This window comes from Elaeis guineensis, chromosome 11 (assembly GCF_000442705.2).
Source record: "Elaeis guineensis isolate ETL-2024a chromosome 11, EG11, whole genome shotgun sequence".
NCBI classification, from domain to species: domain Eukaryota; kingdom Viridiplantae; phylum Streptophyta; class Magnoliopsida; order Arecales; family Arecaceae; genus Elaeis; species Elaeis guineensis.
This window is the reverse complement of record NC_026003.2, coordinates 95876601-95903533: the sequence shown is the minus strand read 5'-3', so window position 1 is coordinate 95903533 and position 26933 is coordinate 95876601. Positions and strand designations below refer to the sequence as shown.

Below are 26933 nucleotides of genomic sequence, written 5' to 3'. Positions count from 1 at the left end.
GCTAAAAAAATGATTCAAGAGGATTTATTGAAAGAGCTATCTTAAGTACATCTTAATAATCTTTAAAGAAGTTTCTTATTGATTGAAGAAAAGAAGTTCAAGTTTTAATGAGTATTTATCATCAACTTTAATCGAGCTTCAATGAGTTTTATTCTTATTATGCTCTTGTTATTTTAAATTTCTATTATATATCTAGATTCTTTGCAAGTTTCTTGGAATAGAAACTTGTGAAAAGATTTTAGTTGATTTTGTATGCAAAATCATTTGGATTGATTTTGTATGCAAAATTAACTAGATTGATTGTGAGTCCGCTAAAATAAATAGTTAGATTGATTGTAAGTCCGATTAAAATAATCATACTATAATCAAGAAGATTATAGTAGAATTTTCAAGTAGAAAGACTTAAGGAGTGGATGTAAGTACTAGGTTTAGCACCCAAACACTATAAATTAGTATGTTTGTATTGCTTGTTCTTGTCTTGTATATTAATTTATCATTTATTTTGCTATACATATATATTCCTTCCATCATATACTTATTTAGCTTACTTTAGTCGAACACATATTAATTTTAAGATTGTAAAAGTTTTTAAAAAATCTAATTCATCCTTTCTCTTCGATTATCTATCTGGGCAACAATAACAATATTGGTAATTAATCATTGTTATTTACCACTAATAATAACTTTATTACTTAATAAAAATAAATTTACTATTAATTACTGCATATTCTTAGTAACGCTATTTTTATTGTTCTTACATATGAATTTTACCATATATTGACACAATAAAATATTTTTTATTAACTATTTATATTTAAAAAGAACAAATAACAATATTATCAATGATAAATAAAAATAAATCCTATTACTACTAATTGTTGTTAATAAGATAATACTACTGTTATTAATTAGTAATAGTATTAAATGATTAACATTATTTACTATTATTGACATTATGAGAGTAATATTATTTCTAAAACCTAAATAATATTATAATAGTTATTTCATTTTACTAGTTATTAATAGTAAATAATATCATTCTTAATAATAATAAATTACAGATCATAAATCATATCGATATTATTAATACTATTTATTGGAAAAAAATAAATAATAGTTTTATTAATCACATTTCTATTATTAACAATATGATCGTTGTGATAGAAGAAAAATCGGGGCCCCTTTTCTCTCAATCTCTTCACTTTCCACTTTCAAGTGGCTTCCAAAGACCCGAGTCAGTTCCCCGCTCCTTTAGTTATTTTAAATCAAACTCATTTTAGATATTAAAGTGACTTCCATCCTTCAATTTTTTACCCAAATGGTCGAAAATGAACCAAAGACATTTTTGATAAAGTAATTTTCACCCACTTTACCCCAACCAAATAAAATCTTAGTAATTTATAAGAAAATTCCTGACTCCAATCCATAGACAATGAGTTTGTTGGACAATTTGCCTGTTAGAAAGCAAGGTAAAGTTTTTGCCATATTAATAAATTTTCTAAAATCTATGCCTAAAATATGGCAAAATCAATATATTATTTTATTTGAGATTTGTTTTTAATATTCTAAAATTATTTCTTATAAATGATGCAGAGAAGCAAAATTCTTATATATTTTCCACGTAGCACTTTTTGTTTCCCTACGGCTCTAAAAAGAGTGCAAAACATATTCGGTAGGTTGTGGATCACTTTAACATTTAGCTTCATCTGAAAAAATTTCTTTCGTGGATGAGCTAAAAGCAGGTAAGTTCGACCGGCATCCTTCTTTCTCAGCGTCTTGGGCTATCACCCTCAAGTGTGTCTAAAATATAGCATTTTTAACCTGTGTGTCATCCCATAACCTCAATTTTAAAACAACGTGCCAAACACAATTTGACAAATCTTATGATGGCATTTGTTCTTCTTTAAACAATGTTGCGCTATTTTTGTTCCGATAATTTAGTTTAGTAAGATGCATACCTGACATGTGGTCAGGTTCAAGGAAGTCCACTCGCTAGCTATGGTCCATATCTGATACTTTCTAATAAAAAAAATAAAACATCAGGTCAGATCTTAATGAGTTGTGTCTCATCAAACACATTTGAAAGGGAAGCTATTGCCATCCCACTTCAATGGAGTTGTTGGTTGCTGAAATAAATACATCTCTAGTTAACCCCGCAAACAATTCGTCCCAAGCAACTAGCATGACACCTGTATCGCCATCCCAACCAACATCGACTCACGCGGCAGAAGAAGTGTTTCCGCGTGAATTTAAAAATCATTTATACACATTTGACAAATGATTATTTACAGTATCTTTATTTTAATATTATATATATATTTGTCAAACTCAAAAAGACTCTCGAGTTTATACGCGGAGTCATCAAAATTAAATATATTAAATTAAATAATATTAGATTAAATATTATTATGATAAAAAATTTATGACTTGACGTGTGAGATATTATCCACTCTAATTCATAGAACTCATGATTTTATCCTTCAAAAAATATTTCATATAAAAAAAAATTATTTTTTTTATTTTTATTAAAAATAAATATATAAATAAAAAAAGCTCCATCATTGTAAGAATGCATGGATGGACAGAGAGAGCTTCACAATTGTAACGATGGTCTCCTATCATTATAAAAGTGTGAAATGAGTTCATGAATTCCCATTAGTCTTCGAGTCTAAGTCTTTGTATTTTCTAGTCTCGTGGAGCCATCCACAAGCAATTTCCATGCGTACAAAATTTTCCATATCAACAGGGCTGCGTTGTAGCATTTGTAATAAGACAAAGTAATGACATATTTGATATTTCATTATAAACATATCCCAGTTCTTTAGTAAACTGAGACCCGTCTCCACCTGCAAAGAAAATTAAAATTTAAAATAATTTAATCTCCTTGCAAATAATTTTTATTGGCTGGATCATAACCATGCAACAGATATTTCTCTTCTCAAACAACTAGTTCTACTGGCTTCCATTCAATTTAGAAAATTAGCACAATCTTACCTTGTTCGCAATAGACAATTTTATGCAGGAGAAAAAAAAAAGAAGCAATATAGACGTCACTCGCTCACGCCATTAGAAAAAGAGGGGTGGACCTAAAGACCTCTTCAAATTGGGTTCTAACCCTGTGCATTTTCCGGGTTTTTTCTGCTCCCATGTCCCTTTCAGAAGACCATTCTTCACGTGTCCCTCTCCCGAACGTTTCTTCTCTCCCTCCCTCTCCTCTCTCTCCCCAGGCGCAGATACAGAAAGACGAGGAGGGACAGGGTTGTGGTGAGGAGTCCCCATCTGGGTGAGCTGAAACCTACTGCCGGGGATGGTCGGCGCCTGGTCTTCTCTGAGGGCCCCCTTGAGCCTTTGGAATTCTTCAAGCCCCTGAGAGATAAGGAGACCGGTGGATTCTTGCTCCCTCTCACAGGAAAGCAAGTTTGAGTTCAGCGAGAAGAAAAAGCTCCTCTTTTGAAGTAAGAATGCATTGGTTTATTCTTTTCTTTTGCTGGTTTACTGAACTTTGTACGAAGGATAGGATTTTAAAGAGAAAATTGTGGATTTTTGTATCGTTTTCGAGAGAAGAGGACGTTTCTTCCGGCTTCCGTTTCGATAATTTTTGGAATTTCTACGAAAGCATTTGGTTTGTTATTTCTTCTGCTTGTTTTGTTGAGCTTCACTAGAAAGATAGGATTTTGAAGTGAGAACTTGGATTCTGGGATCGTCTTTGACAGAATAAGAAGTTTCTTTATTATTTTGTGTGGATTGTTATTGGAATTTTGAAGTTGGTAATCAGTAGTGCCTTTGAGGAGAAAGATTTTTACAAACTACGTCTTCCTTCGTGCTAACTGTTTGAGGATAAGAGGTTACGTCGGCATATTGTGGTGATTTACCTGCTAACTTTCTGAAGAATTGAGTAATCTAGGATTGCCATGTGGAATTTCTGATATGGGTTGAGATTTATTTTCGTGGCGTAGTATTCTTTACTCTGTAATGGTTTTATGTGTGGTTTTCTGAAGAACAACTGCAAATGGTGGGTTTTGCACGACCTACTGAGAAGATGGTTGTTAATAAACAAAATAAATAAAAAGTTATTTTTCTCGTGTAACCATTTCTTCTTTTTTTTTTCTTCCAAATTTCTTTTCAAATTCTTCCATCAATGGACTGGTTATCTGGAAAAGAATCTCCGCTTTAAATGCACATGTGAATTTTGATAATGAAATTTAAATGGTGAAGGATTCTCTTGAAGAAACCTGAAGGATATCTATCTTGCTATCTGAAACCTGAATATGAGGAAAATGATTACTTCTGCTCTGTTAGGATTTGACGTCTCGAGATTCAGCCCATATTGAGCCCACAGCGAGGTTCGCGACGAAAAACGGAGTCCAACAAGACCAAGATCACCTGAATCGGAGCTCGGATGGAGGAGATACGAGCTTTTAAAGTCGGCACGAGAATCGAAGCGGCGGAGGACCGCCGGCGACCGGCGGCGGGCGGCAGCGGCGCGCGGGACGCGCGTCCCAGGCCCGTGCGGGACGCGGGACCCAGGCCCGCGCGGGATGCGCGACCCAGGCCCGCGCGGGACGCGCGACCCAGGCCTGCTGGCCCCTTGCCCCGGTCCACCGTGGACCGGGTGGTCCACGGCGCGGCCTGTGGACCGCGTGGGCATTTCCCACGTATTTCTCGCGGTCCACGGCACTATTCCGTGGACCGGAACGCGATCCAACGGCCCAGAGGGCTCCCGGTCTTGATCCGACGGTCCGGGGGTTTTTTTGGCTTTGTTTAGGACTCCTAATCCCTCTCTAATCTAGTTTTAAACTTGGTTTAACCCTTTAAAAGGGCTGTGCGTGAAACAGAGAAGGTGTGCTCGGGTTTTCTCGTCGTCGTACGAACCAGAGGAGAGAGAGAGGCTAGGGCGCTGAGAGAGAGGAGCAGGAGGCTCCTGGACAGCGGTCGCCAGGCTCTTCAGGGGTTCAGGGGGGTCTCCAAGAGAGAGAGAGCTTTTGTGAGGGAACTTTATGTGAGAGAGAATTGGGTGTACAAGGGTTGAGGGTGAGGTCTCCTCTTGTAAAATTTTCTTTCCATAGTGAAGTTTGCATGCCCCGTGGAGGCAAGCCCTTTTGTGGCTGATCCACGTATTTTGATTGTTTTTTCTTTTGTTTTGTTTCTTCTTTCTTCCTGCTGCATCGCGTGGTACTGAAAGGATCTCGGGAGGTGGTGTCCTGGCCAGACATCTACCCAACAAGTGGTATCAGAGCAAAGCGGTACAAGGACGCAGATTGCAGCGGTGGTGAGCAAGACTGAAGATGGAGAAAATAGGAACAATCAAGATGGAGATCAACAAGTTTGATGGTAAGAGCAATTTCTCCTTGTGGCAGGCAAGGGTGAAGGACGTGCTCATCCAACAGGGGTTGATCGATGCTCTCTTGTGCGATGAGAAGCCGACCACCATGGAGGGGCGGGATTGGAAACGGCTACAGATGCAGGCGGTGAGTACCATCCGCATGTATCTGACGGATGAGGTGGTGATCCATGTGCTGAGCGAGACTTCCCCGACGGTGCTGTGGTCGAAGCTCGAGGAGTTGTACATGGCGAAGTCTCTCACCAACACTCTTTTCCTCTGGAGGCAGTTTTACCAACTGCGGATTACTGAGGGACAGAGCGTGCAGGAACATCTGAGCCACTTCTAGAAGATCCTCACCGACCTTCTCAGCGTTGGCGAGAACGTTGAGGAGAAGACCAGGGCGCTGGTTTTGCTGGCGTCGCTTCCCTCTTCGTACGAGTCCTTGGTGACTGCTCTTCTAGTGGGGAAGAGCACTATCAAGATGGACGAAGTCACCGCGGCGATACTCCAGAACGAAGTTCTCAGGAGGAAAAACCCAGCTTCGAGCTCAGGTGTCGATAGCTCAGCTTTGGTGGCTTCTGGAGGTGCAGGAGGCGGTAGACGGAGCGACGGGAGATCGCAATGAGGGCGGTCTAAGTCCAGGAGGGACTTGAGCAAAATCAGGTGTTACCGGTGTGAGGAGTTGGGGCATCTAGCCAGAGATTGCCCTCAACTGAAAAATCGGACGGTGGCTGCTGTAGCGACGGCCGGCAGTGATTTAGATGGAGATGTCTTTGAGATATCTGACGAGGTATCTGCTTCTTCCCAGCAGTGGATATTAGATTCTGCATGCCTCTATCATGTGTGTTGCAGAGAGGAGCAGTTTGACTCCCTGGAGAACAGTGAGAGCACTGTATATCTGCCGGATGGATTGAGCTGTGCGATCAGAGGCATTGGGACGGTCAGCTGGAGGACACATGACGGTGCAGTGAGGAGATTGGGGGAGGTCCGATACATATCCGATTTCAGGCGGAATTTTATCTCACTTAGCAGACTAGATTCGAGAGGCTACAGGACGGTAGCTGGTGGAAGAATCCTGAGGGTGCTATGCGGCGATAGGATTGTGCTGGAGGGGAAGAAGGGGAGCAGAGGACATTATTACCTGGCAGGGAGCCCAGTGCGAGGTGGAGCATCGGGAGTCAGGTGGAGCCCAGAGCGAGGTGGAGCTCCAGGAGGCGGATCGGGCACGAGACAGGAGACTCGGGAGGACGAGAGGCGACGTCGCAAGGTAAGATTCTATTGCCGCAGGATGATGCCCCGAGCAGGTCTCAGGTCAGGAGGAGCACAGCATACGACGGAGATGGGATCGAGCAGTCTGGCTTGACTCCCATGTTTGCCCATCCATGATCAGCAGGCGATTGCCCCAGGGCATGGGGGCGAGGAGATCCAGAAGCTCTCGGAGTTTGGAGGAGGCCGAATATCGAGTCGAGGTGGAGATTGTTAGGATTTGACGCCTCGAGATTCAGCCCACATTGAGCCCACAGCGAGATTCGCGGCGAAAAACGGAGTCCAACGAGACCAAGATCACCTGAATCGGAGCTCGGATGGAGGAGATACGAACTTTTGAAGTCGGCACGAGAATCGAGGTGGCGGAGGACCGCCGGCGACCGGCGGCGGGCGGCAGCGGCGCGGCCGCAAGCGGCGGCGCGCGGGACGCGCGTCCCAGGCCCGCGCGGGACGCGGGACCCAGGCCCTCGCGGGCGCGCGACCCAGGCCCAGGCCCGCACGGGACGCGCGACCCAGGCCTGCTGGCCCCTTGCCCCGGTCCACCGTGGACCGGATGGTCCACGGCGCGGCCTGTGGACCGCGTGGGCATTTCTCACGCATTTCTCGCGGTCCACGGCACTATTCCGTGGATCGGAGCGCGATCCAACGGCCCAGAGGGCTCCCGGTCTTGATCCGACGGTCCGGGGGTTTTTTTGGCTTTGTTTAGGACTCCTAATCCCTCTCTAATCTAGTTTTAAACTTGGTTTAACCCTTTAAAAGGGCTGTGCGTGAAACAGAGAAGGTGTGCTCGGGTTTTCTCGCCGCCGTACGAACCAGAGGAGAGAGAGAGGCTAGGGCGCTGAGAGAGAGGAGCAGGAGGCTCCTAGACAGCGGTTGCCAGGCTCTTCAGGGGTTCAGGGGGGTCTCCAAGAGAGAGAGAGCTTTTGTGAGGGGAACTTTATGTGAGAGAGAATTGGGTGTACAAGGGTTGAGGGTGAGGTCTCCTCTTGTAAAATTTTCTTTCCATAGTGAAGTTTGCATGCCCCGTGGAGGCAAGCCCTTTTATGGCTGATCCACGTATTTTGATTGTTTTTCCTTTTGTTTTGTTTCTTCTTTCTTCCTGCTACATCGCGTGGTACTGAAAGGATCTCGGGAGGTGGTGTCCTGGCCAGACATCCACCCAACATGCTCTGATGAAGGTGAAAAGTTTTCACTCTTAGAGGCTGGCTTTTGGAACATGATTTGAGAGGGAGAAATTGTCGTTTTTGTTGATGCTTGTTGATATATTTCTTACATGTTTAATGAGTCTTTCCTCTCCTTTCATTAGAAAAAATGTTGTCTCTGATGCTTGATCTTAGTGTACAATCAAATTCTTTTGATGTGGACTGTTGATTGTTTATATATATCTTAATTGTCCTATATAATGTTGTGTGTGATGTAATGGAGACATTTCAGTTCCTTGTTACACAAAAGGCTCATGGTTTTGTATCTCGCTTTCTTTGTGAATTTCAGTCTGCAGAGTAAAATAAAAGGTCTTACAAAGTGAGGCTATGAAGTGTTTCCTTTTCTCAAATGGAAAGAAGGGGAAGCCTCAAGCAAGAAAATCTCCATCAGCAATGCCAAGCAGTACCACATTGACAGATCGTGATATGAGGAAGTCCAAGTCTGAGTTCAGCTCGCTAAATATCTTAGATGGGAGTGCTGACTCCATAGGGAGGTCTCCATTCCGTGGTTTCTCACGGAGGCCATGCAATCTCAGAACATTTACTTTTCAGGAACTGAGGAATGCCACAAGGAATTTTAGCCGCTCGCTAATGATTGGAGAAGGTGGATTTGGATGTGTTTACAGGGCCACAATCAGGAGCTTTGATGATTCAAACACATGGCAAGATGTTGCCATAAAACAACTCCATCACAGAGGGCTGCAGGCAAGTTATTTAGAGTCTCTTATGAATAGATAAGTCTCATTTATTAAAATCACTATCTTACTTTCCCCAAAATAGTCAGTGCGTTACTCATTCTTCATAACATTAAGTCATTTACTCATCATACAATTGAGTAACACTTTGTTGGTAATCAACAAGGGGGAAAAGTTCTTTGACTGGCATATGTAAATGTTTTACAATTTCATGGTTATAGATTATATTTTATCTTGGTAATTATCACATAATCAGCCATTTAGTCTAATTATAGATATGAAGTGTCTATTACACTAATTCTTAGTCCAACTATTTGTTGGATAGTTGAGGATCATCATTTGCCTTATTGATTTTGTCAATCCATTAGGAATTGCCATTGTAGATATAGGAGAAAATAAATGCTTGGTTGTCAGCTACATGAGAGATATGAATGGAGGGATTATCTAGATGGCATGCTGACACAAACAAGGATTTCAGATATGAATGGAGGGATTATCTAGATGGCATGCTGACACAAACAAGGATTTCTATTGGAATTAAAGTCTTATCATTTTTTAGTTGCTACAATTAGCTGTGTTTCCCTGGTCATATTTGAATGACACAGTGCCATCTGAGGCATGCAAGTACTTGTGTTGCCAATGCCTTTATTTCTTACTAGTTTTACGTTTTTTGTTTTATCTTGTTTAGTCATTATGATGGTCAAATTTGGCTGAAACTTTCATTATGGGAATTAAATTGGGCTTCAATCAAATTAGTGTGGTTCTTTTACTGGTTTTGGGTTGAATTAAATGATATACCTCAGATTTGCAAGGTCTTGTACAAGTGTCCTAGATGGTTTGCTAGTTTGTTTAGTGGCTTATATTTAACAATCTATTTTCTTTGAGTAATTGTTTATGAATTAAATTCTGTGCTTTTGCTTGTGTACAACATTCACTAAGCAAGGTTTTAAATACCAAATTGTATTATTTGGTATAGGATTATCATATTGACCTGATATAATACCAGTACAGTATGGTGGTTCTATATGCCTCTGTGTTGATACATGGTTCGGGTCCTGTGTTGACTCTGCCACATGTCAGTATGGGGGCATAGTGTAATGTAGTGAACTGTACTGGCAAGGCACTGGTATGGGACCTGATACTGAGACTTTAAATATTGTCACAAAGACTACCTCAAGAGGTGAAGCACTAGAAAATAGAAGAAAGTGCATGAAAGATTTGAGCACTAATACCAAATTTGAGGCACGTCATTGTGCTATTTCTTTTTGAAATTGATGCCAATGAGATTTTTCAATGCACTACACTTTTTTCCTCCACTAAAGAACCATCTATGACTCCCTGTCAATGTCATCTTTTATCTATGCCAAAATCAGAGCTATCATGCAGACCAATATAGGCATTCCCATGCAGAAGAAAATCTGGAAAAATGACACAGAAACTGAAAAAAAGAGAGAGATTGCAGAAACTAAAAGTGGGTGATTTACTGCACGAACTGGGTTGATATAGAATTTGAGCTGTCCCTCAACTTCTGCTCACGCATATATTCCATGAAATAAAATGGTCATTGATTAAAACATTATACTACCAATGCATGTCATTTTGAAGAACACAAACTGAAAACTTGTTTTAAATAAATAATCATAAATATTTTATGCTTGGCCTGTGTCTCTGTCTTCTTTACTAATATAACATATCAGCATTTCAACTGGTAAGCTCTCGCCTGAATGTGATGGTTGACACACCTGATCAATATCTTAAATTATGTCATGAAACACAATTTCTTGATGGACAGGATATCATGTAAAGTGCACACCGCCCCCCCCCCCACCACCACAAAACAAAATGACTTTTTCCTTGTTAGCTTGTCACTTGGAGCTCAGCTTTTTTTCACGCTTTATTCATGTGATTACTCTTGCTGGCACGATAAGGAACAAAGTCTATGAACTATTTCTTTGTCCTGCTCTATATAACATTATAACATATATTGACAATGAATAGATTACCAATAGAATACTAAAAAAAGAAGTAGACAAGATTACTTACTGATGGTAATGAGTTAGGAAATTGAAATGGAACAGATACCTTTTTTTAGTCACTCTGCAGTTCCATCTTCTCGAACTCTTAGTCTAGTTGAATAGCATCCACTGCAAAGCTATCGTTGCAATTTACCATCATATATGACCGCCATTAAATTTCCTCCTCTCACAAAAACTTCACATTGTTCCATGGCATCCATTATTTTCCTTATAAAATTAGTTTACAGGTCATCTATGAGATAAAATTCACTTCTCACCATTCACCTTTTTCTAATAACTCCACATTTCCCAATTTATCCTGAATCCCCTTGCCTCTTCCCTCTCTCTCTATCTCTCGATATTCTTCTCTGGCCTCTACTCCAAGTCCTGGTTGTCTTCTCTCTGGAGAAAAACCTGAGCACCCCCTCTAACATTGCTGCTGTCCATGATGAGTGCCTCTTTCATCGCTTTGGTCTATTCATGCCCATCCTCCTTGGGTCGGTGCCGGGGATCTTTATGCCTAGGTAAGTCCCCTCCCCCCCTCTCCCTTCCTCTACTCCCTCTCCTCTCTCTCCCTCTCTCTCAATCTATCTCTCCCAGCCTTTGCTCCGGGTTTTGGTCCTCCGCTCTCCGGAGGAAAACCTTAGGCAAGGGCCTCATCCGTCACATTGGCCTCTTCGACCTCATCCTCTTTGGATCGACACCAGGATCTTCGCAGCCATGTGAGTTGTCTCGCTTCCCCTCCCACCATTCTTGTCCTTGCTCGCCCCCATCTTCTTCTCCTTTACCTTAGTTTCGGCATGTATCGGGCCAGTATAGTGCACACCAGTACCATACCAAACCAATCACCAGCTGGTACAGCCCTTGGCACTAGTTCGGCAAACCTTGGGAGAAATGCTAAAGCATGTTCCCCTCATGCTGTAGAGAAAACATATGATATAGTAAAACAAGCTTGATTTAGTAAAATAAGCTTGATTTATTGGGATTAAGGAAATGAGGTGTTTTTTGGGGTTGTATGGGGATCCTAAGGACATTTATAAGCAAGCAAAATTAAGCATGGGACACATTTGCAGGAGGCTGGTGACTTCTGTGGTGCTGTGGTGGGAGGCTGATGCCAAGAATTAAGCAGGAGGGGTTATTGCTTTTCACATGTTATAAATGAACCAATTAATTATACACATTATTAGATGTCATGGTGTATGCAATCCATATATGATATAATAGAAGTTGACTTGATGAAAATCTGTTAAATGTAACATTGGAATTTTGGAGAAAGCTTTATCAAGTTAAATAACCAAAATATAGAAGAAGCAAAAGACAAAATAAAATGTGAAAACGGTATGACAAGAAAAATGATCTCCCATCAAAAATTGTTCCCAGAGATACTCAATCTGATAAACATTACTGTTTTGGTTCATTATGCTGAAAAATGAGAGTTAAAATGCTATAGAATGAAGTGCAGGCATGCTTCATGATTGTTGTATGATTGCCAAATACTTTTCTTCACTCAACTATTGCTTGACAATTAATCCTCAACGCAACTTTTCTGGTTGAATGGTTCATATCTTAAGTACTGACTGAAACACTTGACCTTCTAAGACTTTTTCTCCACTTTGAAGTGACTGGTGAGATAAGACTGAATGTTTCTGTAAATTTGGGCTCCACAGTCTGAGCCCCCTGATTCAATACCCAATAAAAATAGATGAGTAAACTTGAAGAAAAATCTGCATGAATATTGACTGCTAATAGAACCAATTACTGTATACACCCAATTATTCTCGTTTATGATCCTGTCTTAAAATCCTAGACATATGATGTTCACTGGAAAAGATGTCCTATAGAATTTTTTCCCCTTTTCGGCCAAATATGTTCATACTTATTAATGGATGAAAGTTACTTAAGCTTTTTAGTTACTGCTGCAGTAGATAAATTGGTGCCAGTAAATTTCATGAATTCAATTGTAGTAGTCACCTTCATTTGGACAACCATTCATCAACCATTGAAATTTTGGGACCATCTTAAATCTCTGCAAAAGTTTAGACAACTGGTTATTCAAGAATGTTCAGATAGCCTAGACAATATATTCAGCAACATATTGAATATCTGATTATGTATATTGATTGACTTATATGGCAAAGTGTTCATGATAGCAGGTATACAATAAATGCCTCACTTGCTGAGCTTGCTACTCTTTTCTTCACTTCTTTTCCGAATGAGTGACTGTCCTATTAGCTTGTGAATTTATGCTTAATTTTGATATTTGCATTGATATTTATGTTCAACTAGAAAGAAACTGATTTGAGAAATTTCACTCCTAATTTTGTCTTTAGGGACACAAGGAATGGATAAATGAAGTTAATGTTCTTGGGGTGGTTGAACATCCAAATCTTGTCAAACTTATTGGCTACTGTGCAGAAGATGATGAAAGAGGAATCCAACGTCTTCTTGTATATGAATTTATGCCTAATAGGAGTGTGGAGAATCATTTGTCAACTCAATCCGCTACACCTCTTTCATGGGCCATGAGACTTAGGATAGCCCTTGATACTGCTCGTGGTCTGACATACCTGCATGAAGAAGTAGATTTCCAGGTATTTTATGTTTCTTTTTGTCAGTTTGCTTTACCTAGATCATAGGCAGTGCTTTTAATGTTATCGAGAAATTGTGGATATCTTGTCTAACAGTGTAATAAAGTCAAGATCGATCAAGCTGGGTATGATCAAAATGAGCTTGAAATTATTTTCAAGTCTGAATTTTGAGGTCAAGTCATTTATTCTATCATTTTATCAAGCCTAATTCAAGAATGGAGCCAAACATGAGCCTAATTGATCAGCTAGAACTTGAAATCAAGCTTATATTAAGCTTGAATCAAGCTTGGTTCAAGCTTGAACAAATGTCTAACCTATTTAAATAACTAAATTTAGAGAAAAAAACCTTAATCATAAAGCATGTCTAGAAAATCTGCTAAGTGTAAAAAGAAATATTTTATCACTCCATATAAATAATACAACACCAGCACATATATAAAATTTTGAGCCTGTGAATCAAGTTCAAGCTTGGTTCAATTAAATATGAACCATGCTAGATTCGTGCTTAATTCAAGCTGATGTTTTGCAGAGCTTGAGCTTCTCAGATCAATTGACAGCCCTATCTTAGTCAATACCTCAATCTTCACAGAATATGCTTATTAATTTTCTAGCTGCTTGAAGAAAATTCAGACCCAAAAGTTCTATAGGTCCTACTTGATATCAAATCACCAATTCTAGATTCAACATTTCATTATTAGATATTTCAATCCATTCATTGTGTACTACTTCGGAATTGGGATACATGTGTGAGAGCCATGTTGCATGGGGACATTTGAAATCACCGATAAGATTGAAATGATCAATCGCTACCATTATGACAATCTTTTACAGTATCTCAACAACTACCTTGTCTTGTGCATGGATTGTTTACTGACAAGTCAGAAGTGTTAGATAATGTCACAATCTCTCCTACTTATGCTATTTATATTTGGATATATTATTGCATCTTCACACATCCCCCCTCCTGTTTTGCATCTGGTATAGTTTTTTTTAAAAAAAATATTATTTGGCTTATTCATTGCAAATGACATAATTCTAGGTATTGTTTCTAGAAGTAAGATCTCTAAATCATGTCAAACACCTAGCTTATTTGTTAATCCCTTGATTTGTTGCTGGCCACCTGTTAATATAGGATTTACGTGGAATAAATGGAATCTAATTTTGGGTGCTAGAGTTGGTGCGGCACTTGAGTAAAATATTTGGGCTCCCAAGATCAACCGCCTATTTTCAAAGATATATAAACCAAACTGAGTACTTTAATTTCATTACGTATTCTTCTCTTGGTCACTTTTTTTCACTGTTTTCTGTATCCTTCCAACTTCTTTAGAAGAGATCTCAACTCCCAACACTTTCTTCCATCTTAAAGCTCTCCTCAACATCAAGGTTCATGCTCCTTTTCCTTTATAATTTATCCATATATGCCAAGTATATATTGTCTCTGTTAGGATATATTTCATATTGCATATTTCTTTCCATGTATAGTGGAGGTTTTTATGGTATTATTTGTTGTATTATTGCTTGCCTATGTTGCTATATATTTGTTGTATTATTGCTATTGCTGGCCTATATTGCCATATGTGAATATCCTGTACTCTATATATATTGGTCAATGAAATCTTAAAGGGTAAGCTCATTTGCCTCTCTTTCATGGTATCAGAGTAGGAACCCTAACTAGGGATATTGATCCATAGCCACCAACCACCAAAACCTCACCTTCCTCCCAGGTGCCCACCCCTCTTTGTTGCCGTTCAGTCTTCCCTGGTGCCGCTCGATTTTTCTTGATCTTCTCTGGTTCCACTTGGCCTTTCCTGGTGCCACTCGGTCTCTCCTTAAGCCGCTAGCTTTTTCCTGCTGCTACTTATTTTTTTGTGATCTTCCCTAGTGCCACTAGCCTTCCCTGGTGCTACTCGGCTTCTCTTGGAAAGTGATCTTTATTGTCTTCCCTAGTGCCGTTCGTTTTTTTTGGTCTTTCCTTGTGCCGCTGGCCTTCCCTGATGCTGCTCGGCTTCTCTTGCTGTCGCTCAGTTTTTCCTGATCTTTCCTGGTTCCGCTTGGCCTTCCCTGGTGCTGCTTGATCTCTCCTTGAGCTGTTGGTTTTTTCTTCTGTTGCTGCTCCTTTTTTTTGGTCTTCCCTGGTGCTGCTTGGCTTCTCTTGAGAAGTGATCTTTGTTGGTAACTTCTGATCTCATCTCTTTCTCTTCTGATGGTACTTTCTTTTAGTGGCAAACATGTCTTCCTTTACCACAACGCTACCGATTATTAACATCAAAACTTTTGTACCATTAGATCTCATAGATTCTACATATTTGGTGTGGAAACAAGTTTTTTAAAATATCTTAGAGAGTTTTGGTGTTACTTCGCATGTGGATGGGATCAGTATTATCCCTCTTCAGATTATTGAAACAACCGATAAGAAGATAATTGTGAATCCAAAGTATTTAGTATGGAAGAAGGTAGATACCACCATACTTTTCTAGATTAATACTATTTTTTCTCTTAGCATACTATAGATGGTCATATCCAGTTCACCCAAAATAACCCATGATGCATGAAAAATCATTGAGGCATACTTTCTTGACAAGATTGTCTCTACAGCATTTTTCTGAAATCTGAGTTACGAAGCATCAAGAAAGGATCAATGGGTATGAGTGAATATATGCAAAAAGTTAAATCCATAGGGGATGCCCTCCAGATAATTGGTCAAGCCTAGTCGGATCACAATTTGGTCATGACTGTTCTTCTGGGACTACCAGAGGAATATAGAGGATTTGTAAGTGCATTAAACACACACGGGATAAAACCTACTTTTGAGCAACTTCGATCACTTCTAATGCAAGAAAAAACAGAAGTTCAACGCCGTGCTGGATTGACGACAGCACCTGCTTCTTCCACCATTGAAGGAGAAGCCCTTATGCAAGTTACAGTCAAGGTCATCGTGGTGGATGTAGGGATAGTTTTTGTGAAGGCCGAGGACAGCGTGGCAGACACAATTCAAATCCTGATCGTGGACATAATAGAGCATACACACATCCTCAGCCCTTTTTTCACCCTAATCAACCTAACCAACAACCCCATGTTCCATGATTTGGCACATAATGCTAGATATATGGAGAATTTTATCATTCTGCTCTTCAGTGCAGGCAACGCTTCAATCATGCTTTCACCGTAAATGATATTCCTCAAACCTTCGCTGCTATGAGCCTTCAAGAGCATGGTGAGGAAGTTTGGTATCTAGATACTGGAGCATCTAATGATATGACTGCTAATCTTGGTATTCTCTTTCTCTAAATCTTATAATGGGCATGAAAAAATTCTAGTTAGTAATGAAAATTTACTTAATATTACTCAGATTGGTAAAATACAGTTGAGTACTCTTTTCAACTCCTTTGCTCTCAAAAATATTCTCATTATTCCTTTTATCAAAAGAAATTTACTTTTTGTTCATCAATTTTGCCATGATAATGATTCTCATTTTGAATTTAATCTTCCGATTTTTCTGTAAAAGATCTGAAAATGGGGAAGGAGCTTCTCAGATGCTGTAGTTTGGGAACTTCATTCTATCCAATTTCTTCTAGAGTTGCAAGTGTAGGGAATAAGTAACGGTCGGCTTTTGTTGCATCGAGATTTAGTGGAGATATTTGGCATAGACAGTTAGGTCATCCTAGTCTTGCTTTCTTTAAAAATTTATTAAAGAAAATAAAGTTATTTCTTATGATCATTCTGAACTCAAATTATCGGTTTGTAATGCATACAATACGGAAAAACATGTCAAACTTTCTTTTCATGATTCTGAATCAAAATCTGCTTTTCCTTTTCAACTTGTGCATTTAGATGTATGGCAGGCACCTGTTCCCTCTATTTTGGATATAAATATTATGTCATATTTATGGATGATTACTCTAGTTATTCTTGGATTTATCTTTTAAAATTTAAACAAGAGGTTTTTGGAAAACTATTAAAGTTTCAAGCAATGGTTGAAAATATTTATCATCGCAATATTAAAATTCTTCAATCTGACAATACTAAGGAGTATGTAAATGAAAATTCTTTGCTTTATATTCATAGACTGGGGTTATTCAAAGATTCTGGTGTTCTCACACACTACAACAAAATGGTGTTGTCGAGAGAAAATATAGACATTTATCCAATGTTATTCTAAGTCTTCTTTTTCAAGCTTGCATGCCTCACTTTTGGGCAGAGGCCCTACAAACTATCGTTTTTCTTGTAAATCGTACTCCTTTGTTGTTTTGAACGAAAAATTGCCATATAATGCTTTGCATGGTTGTGTCCCTTCTGACTTGCAACTTATAAAAGTTTTTGAATGTTTGTGTTATCCTGATCTATAGGATATTGCCAAACATAAGCTCTCTCCTCGATCACTCCCTTGTGTATCCTTAGGACTCTCAGATAAGCATAAAGAGTTTCGTTGCCTATATCAAAGCACTAAAAAAAATTTTCATTTCTAGGCATGTTTGCTTTGCTGAAATAGTTTTTTCATATCTCTATCTCTCTAAATTTTCTACATCTTACGTAACTAGTTCTACTGTTTCAGATTTTCACATGTTTCAAAATTTTCTTTCTAATCCTTCTTTACGAGGTGAGAGTCCTACTATTGATGCACTCTCTTATTTCAATTTCACCCATATTTCTACTATTGATAGTCCTAGCACTTCTTGTACCGACTAATCCACTTTGTCTGTTTCACCAACCTCTAAATCATTAACTCATTTTACTGCCAACTTGAATCATGATGCCATACAGATTAGAAATGAGAACCATACCATTGCTGTTAGTTAGAAAGAGCTCTGGGTCTACATCAAACGAACAACCTCTAGGGCTGTTACACCCATCACTACAACCGATCCTGCTCCTACACCTTCTGAACCTCCCCTTTCCACTCCACTTACTGCAGACCTACCAGTTTCACCATCTTCTTTATCTACTTCACCTATTATTCCTTCTCCATCTTTCTGTACACACTCTATGCTCATCTGATCCATGACAAAAGATATGACTGAGTCTACCTCCTTCCTCGCTTCTAAGAGTTCTTCTCTTCCCAACGAGCCCAACTCTTTTGCTGAGACTTTTCAGGATGCAAGTTGGCATGCATCTATGATCGAAGAATTTGATGCCTTATTGACTAACTTTACTTGAGATCTGGTTCCTTCTCCACCATCCATCAATCTCATTGGCTGCAAATGGATATACAAGATTAAGCAAAAGGTAGATGGTTCTCTTGAGCATCTCAAGGCTCCGCTTATGGCTCAAAGCTACAAACAGCAATAGGATATTGATTTTGTAGGAACTTTTTCATCGATTGTCAAGTCAACTACTATTTGTACTGTTATTTCTGTTGCTTTCTCCTCTGGATGGCTGCTTCGACAATTTGATGTGAAGAATGCCTTTCTTCGTAGTGCTCTCTGAAGAAGTCTATATGAAACAATCACCTGGCTTTGTGAATCCTTCTTTTCCTCATCATGTTTGCTGCCTACGAAAAGCTATCTATGGACTCAACCAGGCATCTCGGGTTTAGTTTCAGCGCTTTACTTCCTTTCTTTCTGAGATTCGTTTTATTAGAAGTACTGCAGATCCCTCTATGTTTATTTCTCACTTCTCTTCTGGCACTCTCGTTCTTCTCCTGTATGTTGATGATACCATTATTACTAGAAGCTCCTCTTGTTTAGAGACTCTTACAGGCATTTTACAATGAGAGTTTGTAATGAAGGACTTGGGATCTCTATATTATTTTTTGGATATTTAAGTCACTAGCTCACCATCTGATCTTCATCTGACTTAATAGAAATACGTGCGTCAATTGTTTGAGCGTAAGGGTTTTCTCACAAGTAAGTCGGTTGCGACTCCTCTCTTCGAGTGCTCGTCTCTCGACTCATGAAGGGCGTCTTCTTGTAGATCCCTTTATCTATCCTTAAATAATTGGTGCTTTGCAATATCTTACTTTCACAAAATCTGACATCTCATATGCTATTAAGACGGTTGCTCAATATCTTCATGCACCTTGCGAGACACATATGCAAGCTGTTAAACATCTTCTCCGATACATTTACGAGACACTATCCTACGGTATTTCCATCTCCCGCTGTCTGAATCCATCACTCGTTGCTTTTTCATATGCTGATTGGGCTGGTTGTCCAGATACACAGAGGTCCACTTCAGGATATTGCATATTTTTTGGACATAATCTTATCTCGTGGTCAACTAAGAAGCAATCTACCATTTCTTGCTCCAGTTCTGAAGTGGAGTATCGATCTGTGATCTACACACTAGTCGAGACAGTTTGGATCCATTGTCTACTTTGTGATCTTGGTATCTTCTTATGACACTCTATTCGCATCTATTGTGATAATCTTAGCACAACATATCTTGCTGCAAATCTTGTTTTACATAGCTGTACGAAGCATATTGGACTTGATCATCATTTCTTATGGGAGAGAGTTCAATCGGGTGATTTGGCTGTGGTCTATATCTCTTCTGACAAACAACTTATTGACATCTTCACCAAATCTTTGTCCACTTCTCAGTTTTCAATTTTGCACACCAATCTTCGCCCTCTATGCCAAGGATGCTCAGCTTGCGGGGGATGTTAGGATATATTTCGTACTGCATATTTTTTTCCATATATAGTGGAGGTTTTTATGATATTATTTGTTATATTTGTTGTTGTATTATTGTTGGCTTATGTTGCCATATATTTGCTGTATTATTACTGTTGCTGGCCTATGTTGTCATATATGAACATCCTGTACTCTACATATATTGGTCAATGAAATCCTAGAGGGTAAGCTTTTTTGCCCCTCTATCAATCTCATTGGATGTTTAATCAAATGATATTATAAATATTTGGGCCAAGGTCCGCTAAACTAGAACCGGAACTGGAACCCATACTGGTTAGCTACCAATTCCGTATGGTACCAAACCAGTATCGTACCAACACACGATACGGCAAGGCATGCCAGTTTTGAACCCGCTTCCAAATTTTCTTTTTTTTTTTCAGTTTTTTTTGATTTTAAAGATCTCTAATCATTTTTTTTTGTTTCTTAAATGATTTTAAGCCCAAATTAGTATTTGTTGATGTTATTTGATATTTCTATTACTCTGGTACATCCTTAATTATACTTCTTGACATATATGAGCGATCTTTCTGTGTTAACGTGGCATTGTTTAGAATTTAACAAAAGAGATGCCCTATATGGATCTCAAGTCTTGGAAGGTAGAAGCCAGCGATGGTGGTAGTGGATTTGTGAAAGGTAAAAACCAAAGGAGATGCACCCATTTTGGTTTCAGCTTCAGAGAGCATCGTTGTTTTAACTTTCCATGCTATGGTGAATTTCTTGTTTAGTTATCCGCCCTCGGATCGGAATCTTGACTCCACTCCATGCAAAAGATAAGGGTAATAATCGTGCATGACGTGGATCTAAGCTTGACATGATGCTTTGCTCTAGGGACAGCCTTATAAGGACTAGATATTATTGAACCTAAGATTCTCAAATCAATTAATAAAATACAAAACATAAAGTAATACAATCACTTGCATGTATTTAACGTATGCATATCGAGATCTAGAATCTCATCGAGTGCCGATGTCACTCATAAATGTCCGGATATATGCATAATCAGGATGCACATCGGTCTATCCCTCTAATCAAGCGGCATTATAATCCTATACTGAGTATACTCTCATCCCATAAGATATGCATGCTAAATTATAACTAGTCTCAGATATCTCATTAAAATTTTGGCTCTGAGAGGTGCCCTCCAGCTGATAGTATAGTTGTGGAGAAGTTCATCCGAATATAGTAGCAGTAAAATCCGATCCATAAAATGTTTCGAGCTCCATAGGGTAGTAGCCACTGGAAGTCGATGTCTTGGATGCACCATATCCATATCCATATAGATCATAAGCTATCTATGGCTGTAGATAATAGGATCTTAAATATGAGGATGAATCTCATACATCCATGGATCCTACTCTACATGTGAGGTCATCTACAGCTGTATTATATTTTGAATAACCTCGGAGAGCCCATCGTCTATATATAATCGTATTCTCGCAAACTTTACTAGCTTGTGCACTATGGTCCCTATCCTATGCAGCATGCATATACTGAGATTTGTTGATGAATCAAAGACCATCCTATAGCTACGTCTCATAAACAGTAGTCTCTTGTCCTTCACTCCCTCTGTGGCTACTAGATCCATAACTATCAGAATTGTCATCATTGCTCTCCTTGATCCTTGAATCTGAGTGAACTGACTCCACTCTCTCCATCAAGATTGCAACTATCTTTTCTTTTTCTTTATCTTTATGCTGAGCAACTACCTATCCTTCCCTTGTGCCCTACTCTAGCTAGCTATGCTCGGAGGATGGATGTCATCTTATTGTCTAAGATAGCCGAAGAGCATGTTGGCCTCATCTAAACATCTCTCGGTCAGATCTCAAAAAAGATGTCTTGAATTTGGAGTCACATGATGATTAACTCCCCAATGATCCCTCTAGTTATGGCTGATCAGTTGGAAGCTTGCGTAGAATATTGCTGCTTGCCCATTGCTCAGCATCTATCTTATTCTCGCTAGCTACAAAATTGGTCGATTGTGGAGGCAATCTTGGCTCGTTAAGCTCCAGCTCTTACTATTGGCCCACAAGCCATCCGATTATTAGATCTTCATCATCATAAACAAAAGCATCCATCATCAAATCCGAGTACTTCAGCTCAACTTCCTCCTGAATGCATTTCAGCCTCAATCTCAGATTGTAGTGAAGATATACAAGATCGTTGAGGCATCTCTATGTTAGACGATTTCTCCGTGGATGAGGACAAAGGTCAACTAATTGCTCTTAACCACTTGAGAAAACTATCTAGAAGAGGATTTGAATGACAACTCGCTTCAAATTTCTTGCTAACAAACCAAAATATTAATTGTATTAATTATACATTTTTATTATTTTCTAAATTAAAAATATTTTTTAAATTTAAAAAATTTGAAAATTTAATTTGAGCTTAGATCCATATAAAATTTTACCATGAATACTACATATATTTTTCTAAGCCTCTGGAAAATGTTCATTCAGTTTTAAGAAGCATATCTTTAATATATTGTCCTTTAATTACTACAATAAACAAGTAAAACAGAATGTTTTTTTGAGAAAGCAATAAAACAATATTTTTAACTTGTACTTTTATTTTAGCTACTAATCCCAGTACATACAGCTACCAGTTTTTCCAAAATACTTAAATATTGTTTTATTGTGTCAATGAACAGTAACAATATGCAGCCACCAGTTCTAAAGTACTTAAAGATTGTTTTATTGTGTCAATGAGCAGTAACAGAACATGAACTTTGATGTTTAATTGCTTACCTCTAGCCTGCTTTTGTTGCTAATGATGATCATGCTGACCCCGTGAAAAGGTTATCATTTACTCAAAAATAATTTGTATGCACAGATAATTTTTCGAGATTTGAAAGCCTCCACATTCTCTTGGATGAGCATTGGAATGCAAAATTGTCAGACTTTGGCTTGGCTAGACAAGGACCAGCAGAAGGGTTAACTCATGTTTCAACAGCAGTGAGTACAATACAATCATCTATATGCCTCAGCATTGTTGCTTATCCAGCTAGTATTAGTCTCTCTTAGTAGCATCAGGCACTTCCTTCCAGCTGCTTTATTATGCTTACTATCAGAATATAAGCTTTTACGTATGAATGTTCATGATGGATGATGAGGGGAACATTTTGAAAAGTTTTGATTGCAAAGTCTTGATTCAGGTCATCTAGATGATCAGATGCCTAGAATCCTACATGGCAACTCCTTTTCCTTAAGATGTTTCATGGACTATTATTCATTCATGAATTATAAAAATTTCTGAAATTTGTCTACGTATGGTTCAAAGAAATTTCATATCAGTTGATAATATTTAGTATTTTTTGGTGATGGAATAGGTTAAGATTTGATGTATGTGCTTGGTCATGTTTTACTTAATTATTGTGATTTTCTAAAGTTAATTTTCAACATAAAGGTTTGTTAAAAAAATATAGATTATAATGTTATTTTTAATATAATATGCAAATTGTCCAATCACATTTTTCTTGCCTCCTTTTTGCAATTATTGCTATGTCTAAGTAATCCTTATAGGGTTCCAGTTGCATAATTCCTGCAATTCTCCCTATATACCTATAATTTCCCTGGCCAAAAAATTGGCAACAAATTGAAGGGCTGCCATTAGGTTGAAAGCCACCTGTAAAATATACTCAAACTATGGTGGATTGTACCTTGACTTATAAATGACACCAAATGGTGGTATTTTTATGGGTTAGATATAGTAACTTGGCATTTTTGCACAATTGCCAGGACATCAGGTGATGCCCAAGTGGATCAACACCTCCCCAGGTTTATGCATAGACAATCCTGCCTAGATGAGCTGCTTCTAAATGATAGGTCCTCGAAGAATCTGCCTGGAATATTGTAGCATCTCAGGATGTGATTACAGCAACCATGGTCAAGGTAATATTGTTTCACAAGTCAGCAACTTACCATTGACCAATTCAAAGAAGAAACAAGAAACAATGTTTTACAAGTTGACAGGAAGTATAAAATGAGAGAACATAGAGCAGACAAGATAGGTAAGGATGCCAATAGGTGAGGTCAGGACAAAGCATATCCATTATGTGAATGGTTGACCTGATGATGCAGTGCAAAGCAATAAAAAATTAGTCCTATGGGTTCCCGTTGACCCCTCAGAGGTAGTGAAGTGGCGTGGTACAGTAGCCTTCAAATGGGAATAGAGCATTTGACAATGATCACTCAAAAACATCTGGAAAACATATTTAAAAACTCTTCCGACATAATCATAAGCACAGTTATTTTCAGGGGAATTTGATCAGTAGTTAACATGAATGATGATCACAAGTTGGAAACCAAAATCTGTCAATTAGGATTTCCCACTTCTTTCCTGGTAGTCTCCAATTTAATATTTTCATCTATATGTAGGAAATTGCTGTGTCAATGGTTGTAATCTATGCTAACAACATATCAGCTGGAAGATTCTGGCTGCATAGCCAGTGAGCCCAAAATAAACCTCCCAAGGAAGGTTTCAGTTGTAAAAGTTTTAGCAAATGATGATTGATACTGTGCTTTGATTAGAAGCATGGTAATACAGGTTTCTTCATGTATTTTCAGCGTTCATGTTGCATATTAGTCTTGCACCAAGAGAGCCTTTTGAGAATGTGTTTATTGCATTTCTGTGGTGATTAAATTCTTTTTTTTTTTTTTTTTATGATGATTCTGTAGTGACTAAAATTCATGAAACTAATGAGGAACTCAACAGTTTGCATGACTCAAGAGTTGGTCTTGTAAAAAAGTACTACCCTATTTATTATCCAGTATCCACTAAATGGTAGTAATCATGTTGCTAACTGTATTCAAGGTAGATAGAATTGCATCCTCTAAGAAAGATGCTTTGAAAGTAAATCTGATTGCTCTGTAATCAAAAACAAACAGGTTGTGGGAACCATTGGCTATGCAGCTCCTGAGTACATCCAAACTGGGCGCCTCACTGTCAAGAGTGATATATGGAGCTATGGGGTTTTCTCTATGAGCTTATCACCGGCCGCCGTCCAATGGATAGGAACCGCCCAAAAGCCGAGCAGAGACTCGTGGATTGGGTCAAACCATACAAATCTGGCACTAGGAAATTTCACATGATCATAGATCCAAGGCTAGAAGAGAACTATTCTCTAGAATCGGCAACAAAACTTGCAACAGTGGCAAACAAGTGTCTGACACGCCATGCCAAATCACGGCCTAAGATGAGTGCAGTGCTAAAGATGGTGCAAAGTATCATAGAGAAAATGGAGATTGGCACTCCACAGCCCCCTCTGTGTTCTTCAGAAAAGGCAGCTTCTAAAGAAAGTGTAAAGAGAGGGATGAACTCAAAGAGGACTGGGGATTTGAAAGTGGGAGAAGGGAGGCGGCTTGTGGGGCAAGGAGGGACACCAAAGCTTGCAAGGAGACTGATGATGAGTTGATGACAATGACAATGATAATGAGAAATATATGTTATGAAGTTTGTTAGCTTAGTTGCAATTAGCAGCAATACATGTTTTGAAGTATGCTTAATGTCTGTATATATCCTCTGTCACATCAATGATGAGGATCTCTATATTTCTGAGTTTGGTTGTGATGCGGCAACAAGAAACCACAAGTGAATCTTGGTCAGTTTTGCATTGTGATATTGATATCAGATCTCATTCTATTAGCAGCAACCAGAATGAATTACCAGCGGCATGATGGGAGGTTGTAATGTGAGAATGCTATTGCTCACCTAAGTTTAATACATTGAATATACTTGTTTTTCCTTGTGATCACAATGAGAATAATGTCGTCTTCTTGAAAAATCTTTCTTATGGTTCCATATATTGGTTGATACATATATGTTAGATTTTTCTTATATATATCAGAATTTTGGAATTCCTGCTGTAATACATTGTATCTTTTAGGACACAAATTTGTATTTAAAATATTGATTTGATCAATAAAAGAATAATTTTTATTTTTATTCAAGTGTGATGTGTTTTTGAATTGTCCAATAAATTAATCTTAAGATACATATTTCATAGAGTTGAAAATTAAAGGATGTATAATTAATTTTTAAATTACTTTCGATCATAGTACATCATGGGGACGGTGATCGAACTGGATAGATCACGCATAGATCGTTTTTCAGGAAAGATGAGTCTCTAATTTACAGTGTAGAGATACTAAGCGACAAGTGCGGATAGTTGTTAAAGAATAACTAGTACTGAGTATGGCATGATTATACGAGAGATCACGTGGATTTTTATTTAATCGTCAGTAATCATTCGATGCTGTAGTTGTGTGAATAGTTTTTGACTTGCAATGACACGATTGCTACAGTGAGGCTGCTGGAGTTTGACTGACATAAACATAGCTTCTTAGTCATTTAAGTCTTTATTGTGTATGTTAGCGAAGTTAGTCCACGTAGGAGTAGGGTGCACATCTAAATAGAATCTATCAATCTTGATAGAAAGGAGTGGTCCTATGAATTTGAGAGGCTAAGTTCATAAGTTTGTGGCCACAGCAGTGTGATTGATATAAAAGAATTTTTATGAGAATCATAATTGGACTTAAGCTGATTGAATCTATCATATGACTGATGTTGAGTTTGATGATTTATCCATAGCCTGCCATTAAGTCGGAACTCACGATAGAATGACTGTATCACACTGAATACACTTAGAGGTTCTTTTTCGATTTTGCTAGGTTATCACTATATATTTTAAATGTCACTGGTGGATTATGAGAGTCATTAGGATTATTCTAGATCGACGATCCTTGTTAAGTAAGAGTGAAATTGTTCTGATCCATTGAAAAGAGTTTCAATGATACTATGATAGAGATGATGATATATCTCACTACCAAATAGAATTGAATCTATGAGGTCACACAGCCAAAGGATTTGATCTAGATTGAATAATTGGGCTTATCAAGTCTCAATTGAGTTAGGATTTAGAAAAATTCTATTGGATTTAGAAGAACCTTACTAGCACATGGTTAAATCCAATTATTCTATCGACTTGGATTGCTTATTTGATAAGAATTAATCTAAGTTAATTACCTGCATTAAACCTAATTAATTGGATTCAATGGGCTCTAAATGTTGGGCACCCAAATGGTTTGGATCATGTAAAGTAGGGGCCCAATCCCCCTCCTAATGGTCAAATTTAATCATGGGGTGCACCACTTGTGAGATCAAGTTGAGGCGCATCCATAGATGGGATGGTGTAAGAAAGAAAAAAAGGTGAGAGTC

General features: G+C 38.5%; 1 pseudogene; it reads left to right on the top strand.

Annotated features, from left to right (window-relative positions):
• The first annotated feature begins 3194 nt into the window (after positions 1 to 3194).
• On the top strand, positions 3195 to 25467 carry LOC140852549 (serine/threonine-protein kinase PCRK1-like; annotated as a pseudogene).
• Positions 25468 to 26933: the final 1466 nt, after the last annotated feature.